The sequence below is a fragment of the Uranotaenia lowii genome, chromosome 2, assembly GCF_029784155.1.
Source record: "Uranotaenia lowii strain MFRU-FL chromosome 2, ASM2978415v1, whole genome shotgun sequence".
NCBI lineage: Eukaryota > Metazoa > Arthropoda > Insecta > Diptera > Culicidae > Uranotaenia > Uranotaenia lowii.
This window is the reverse complement of record NC_073692.1, coordinates 319817091-319822611: the sequence shown is the minus strand read 5'-3', so window position 1 is coordinate 319822611 and position 5521 is coordinate 319817091. Positions and strand designations below refer to the sequence as shown.

The 5521-nt window shown below is 34.8% G+C and overlaps 1 long non-coding RNA gene across 1 annotated transcript; it reads right to left on the bottom strand.

Annotated features, from left to right (window-relative positions):
- Positions 1-673: 673 nt before the first annotated feature.
- Positions 674-1576, bottom strand: LOC129749971 (uncharacterized). The gene is made up of 3 exons (XR_008738232.1): positions 1238-1576; positions 969-1158; positions 674-904 (listed from the first exon to the last, which is right to left on the bottom strand). It is a non-coding gene; the product is annotated as an uncharacterized LOC129749971 (long non-coding RNA).
- Between the last annotated feature and the right edge of the window lie 3945 nt (positions 1577-5521).

Below are 5521 nucleotides of genomic sequence, written 5' to 3'. Positions count from 1 at the left end.
AAAAGGTAAAATCGATGAAAACGATAGCTGAATGTAAAAATACGTCTGTCAATGTAATGAATCTAGCCAAATTTCACATCGTAACCGATTTAAATTTATTTTCGTACCTACCTAGCATTTTCTTGGATATGTTTATTGAAATTGGATTTGGAATTCTGCCTGTCGGAACTGCAGGTTGCTAAACGTAGTAATTGTCACAAACTCATGTCGTTTGTTTGTTTCGTATATTCAAAAGTATCATAAACATCAATAATTCAGCAGCAAAATTTATTTGAAATCAAAAATGAGCAGAAACACAAACAATACTATTTTTAAAACTTATAGTTAAATTTGCAATTATAATCGATGACATTTGAACCTTTTGAATGGACATAAAATTAAAAAGGAAAGTTCTTAGAATAAAATTTGTTCTTATTTTCTGTTTTTGATTGAACATTGAAAAATCGAATAAAGTGTTTTTTAATAAATATGTAAATATGTAGTAAATTAAAGTGTAGTAAATTAAAGTAAATTAAAAATCACAAAGTGTACTGAATTTTAATCATTATTTGTTTGCTATCAAAACCATGATTAAACACAGTTACAACTTTATAAACAGGAAGGCTTAAAATTATACATGTCGTTATGAGAAGAAGAATGTCAATTCACATTTCGACAAATAGGATGATAATGAACGTACGATGGTTACTTATCGTACGTTCATTATCATCCAATTTGTCCAAATGTGAATTGACATTTTGATAAGCTTTTGAAGAAATATTTAAAAAAAACTGTATGACAAAAGTACTCTAAAAGTTAAGGCATGCATTGGTTGTCCTTTTGTTTCTTGATACGGAAACCATATTATCGTTTTCCACTCAGCATTCTTGGCCCCAGCTTATGGCGTTTCAGGGATATTTTTCCTCTAGAGTTTGCAAACCTCCGAATTAGGTATTTTATCGAATAGGTACCGAAACAAAAATAATTACCCGAGGTTGATATAACTGTCTCGTTCGCTGTCTTTCTAGTGGTCATTCCGCTGGAGTCAATTGCGGATGTAGAACCGGTCGAAAAACTTCCGGCAGACGAACTAAGCGGATGCAGAACAACGAAATATGCTCAGGGAGTTTTGATACTATCACAAAGGACTGGTTGTGTTGGTCGACGCACAAAAAAAATCTGAAAAAAAACAAAAAATATTATATCAGAGATCCATGAAAAATGTTTCAAATAAATTGTTGTGTCAACTAATCATTACCTTTACGCTACTGTTGGTATACATTGCAATTACTGTCTGCCGAAAGTCGGTGGTCAGTTGAATACAGATCCGTGTTGCAGAAAAGGAAATGCTGGTGCTGGTGTTCAAGCTGGCGTGAGTCCACACTCCTCTCCCCTACAAGGAGTCTCTCCCCTACAAGGAGTCCAATTTCAAGGCTTTTTCTTCATATTGGTCTTGCTTCCTCCGAGACCGTTGATATGCTGGGATTTGCTACAGAATACTGGAGTGACATACAAGGCAAAGGTTTTTCCAATAAATAAAAGGACACAAACTGGGCTTTAGCTACCCACAGGGGCTGTTTGTTCAAGAAACACAAATCGAAAGCACACAAATAGAAAACGCGACATCTTATTTTTTCCCTTCTTCTTTAATCGTCAGGGATGCCAAAAGTTGTGATTATTCAAAATTTGAACTAAATTATCCAAAGAAAAATAATAATAATTATTATTATTTTTTAAGGAAAATTTTGAATAAAACGTTCAACCAATTCCTCGAATTTGTTACTATCATAACTTTTCACATGAATGTCTATGATCCATTTAAATAATCACCTGGAAATAACTCTAGGAAATCGCTTTTTTTACATGGACGGACGGACGGACTTTCATTGCTTCTCGCCTAAATTTGTTATCGATCTGATTTTTTGAGCTCCGGATGAAGCTAAACATGTACGTAATTTAATAAAGTGATAATACATTATTTTTTACCATTTCGAAAAATTCAAAATCATTACAAATATTGGAACAACATCATACCTGGCACCACTGGGCGTCAGCAGCAAAGCGAATTGTCGGAATTGTCAGATTTAAGAAAACGAAAACATACCAAAACAAACAATCAGCTGTGCGGGTTCGCGGATTTCATCGATTTCATTGAGTGACTCAAAGAATAAAGTATACCTAAAAACCTGTTTTTAAAAGCTGTTCTTAAAATAATCACCTGTACCTTCCATGGAGATTGCTTCTCCAAATATTGCGCGGCATCTGTGTTAACTTTCCTCTTTTAATCTGCAAACGAAGTGCACTCTTTTGGAATTATTGAACCAGTTTTAGGAAGAGGTTATGACAAAATCCGGTACATCGAAGACTCATGAACTTACAGCTGGCACGGATTCTTCAGGTAGACGACTGCAAATGAATCTGACCCGATTCCTATTTTGTTTAGACACGGTTAGTTGCTGATGCATCGCTGGAAAGAACATTCGTGCGTTCCGGAATCTAAAGTTTCGTGGCAAATACTATCATGAAAGCGAAGGAAATGACATTTTTGAAGAAGTCAAAAATATCTTCAGTGATTGTTGCGCAATAGCAGACCAGGTAAGTGATGATTTCTGAGCTTTTCACGTAGTATCGTATTTTTCAATAACATCGGAATATCCGACTTCGAAAGCTCAGCTGTTATTCTGCAGAAAATTAATTATTTCATACAGGGCGCATAAGAGGGTTGAGCCCAACCGTTATTTTAATTAAACTGAAGGACCTTACCTTGTTCGATATATTTGGATATTAGGTACTAATCAAACAGCAACCAAGTAAGGATCGCAACTGATTCAATTGCATTTTCAATAGGGGGAAGTCGTCTATGACCGGACACCTCCTATGGCCGGACAACATTGATTTTTCGAAAACGCAATATCCTTATGATGTATTAACACCATGAAAATAAAGTAAATAGTAGCCTGATATGGTGTTAGAAATATGGTAATCCAATCTGAAAAGGTAAACCAATTATAGGCAACGAAAGCTTTCGCCTAGTGGTTCGGCGAGGATCGCCCAAACTTTACATTTATATTGTGATCAGTTTTTACGGCTTGTCAAATGTGAATTGCACGTAAACGTCATCGTTGGTTGGTTATCTTTCGACTTCAGTAGATGTAAGATAACAAAACGGAAGTTCAAGCAAAATATTAGGAAAATAAAAAAAAATGCGATTTCTCTATGACCGGACACTATATTGTTCTCTATGACCGGACAAGACAATATTCAAAATTATAGATGATTCCAACTTGAAACTTTCATTTTTTCATCTTTATAGCACCCTCAAATGGTTAGCTGAAGATACGGATTCGATAACCAAATTATTTTGGTCCTCTGATAAAATTTAAATTTTGCTGTCCGGTCATAGACAATTTTACTCTAGTTTTTTCGAAACAAATGTTACATTCTGGTTTGTCAAAAAAACTTTTATGAATGGCTTCATATAATGTTCAGTATTGGAAAACACGTACTGACAAGACCTAAGCAAGTGATTTCAGTCATTTTGCTACGTTTTTATGCCATTGGTGACAACTTTGGTGATGAAATTCGTAGCGTCCGACCATAGACAACACTTTTGAAAATGAGTGAAAACTAACATAAAATGATTTCTCTTACCACATGAATATGTTGTAAATTAATTTTTCTAATACTGTTTAGTGATCATAATATTGATACTCTTCAAAGCAGTAGAGGAACCAATATTTACAAAAAATTATTTTTGGAGTTATTGCTTAAAAACCTTAAGTGTCCGGTAGTAGACGACTTCCCCCTATATGGCTAAATAATTCCTTTTAGCAAAGCAGTACTTGGATCGAAAAGTCATTTACCGGTTGTTTTTTGCAATTCGCTGACGCCATTTTTTCACATATGCTGCTACTCAATTTATTTAATCTACAATCAACTAATTAACACTTAATCATCAATTTCGAACTAGATAAATTTTGGGTTTACTCTTAAAACGCATTATTATCTTCGGCTTTTATCCCCAATAAGTTGTCTGATTACATATACCGAGTCGAATAACGAAAGTAAACACAGACGCGAAAAAAATATCCATTGCTAACAAACTATGCTGAACGAATAGAATCGCATTGAATCGCATTTTTTTTTTTATTATCGCATTCTGCAGTAGGATTAATTATGAAACTATTTGAAACGCCACCTTGAGAAAACCAACTTCATCATGAAATTATTCCATTATTGTGGTATAAATTTTTGCTACTATGAATTTTTAGCGAAATTCGGTGAAGTTTTGCCCAAATTGAGAGCGTTCATGTTCTTTATGCATATACCACATTGTTCCACCTTTATTGATATCATATTTTATTTTCCAGCCGTAATAGTATTTGACCATTAAAGTCTATTTGGAAACCCGTTGCATAACTTTAGGCAACTTAAAGCAAAATAACATTAAATTTTGCTATCACGCCTTCGAAAGCCAATTTTATTCACATTTTAGTTGACTTAAGGTAGAACACAGCAAATTGAAACTGAAATATTTATTTAAAGTATAGCACAGTAATGCCAAATTTTGCTTTTATGGAAGCCTTAACTATACCTCGTTCTGCTTTCATTTTCCGAAAATTTTGAGGGCATATTGATGTCAAATTTTGCTATTACCGAGAATTATATGATACCTTATACTGCCATCATTATGCTGTCCAAGCTCTCGAAAAACGAGGTGTAGTTAAGTTCTCAGTTTTAGCAAAATTAGGCATCACTTTGCTAACCAAGTATGGAAATTTGTGCTCTCATTTTTGCTGTGTACCACCTTATGTCAAGCAAAATGAGAGCAAGTTGGGCTCTCAGGGCGTGATAGCAAAATTTGCTATAATTTTGCCATAAAAGTCTGCTCGGGCGGTCATAATTATCAAATTTATCGCCTCTGGCAATCACTCCGGAATACTGCCGTACTGCTAAATCTGCCGAGGATCCACTAACGCGTCCAGTATCTGTCAATATAGTCAAAGTCTTCTCAAATCGTTTTTTGGCCAATTTGGTATCGCTGCTGTTAACTGCCGGATCAAGACAAGAGGCGGCCTTGGTCAGAGGATAAGTTAATGGCGATCGCTTCATTAACTTAAGTACAATTGCCTTCAGCATTCCTTTGCATTCGATACGAAATTGCAGAAGTTGCTTTTCGCTGAGCTTAAGACAATTTTTCATAGCATTCTTAGTGTCATATCCGCAGATTTTTAAGCAGATAATAAATTATGACGTTTTAATTTCTTCAAATAAAATCAGGATCATTATTTTTTCCCTGATTGGTGCAAAAATTCCCTGATTTTCCCTGATGCAAATTGAATTCCCTGATTTTCCCTGATTTTCCAGGTTTTTCCAGGTAGTCGACACCCTGAGTCTCCTGAAACGAAGAGAGAGAGGAAAAACACCGTAATATTACGTTTGTTACTTAATTAATCGGCCTTATCGGTGAAAAGTGATGTCCTTTTTAGAAAGGACATCTTAAGATGATGAAATTTTAATTGAGGGATAGGCGGTTAGAAGA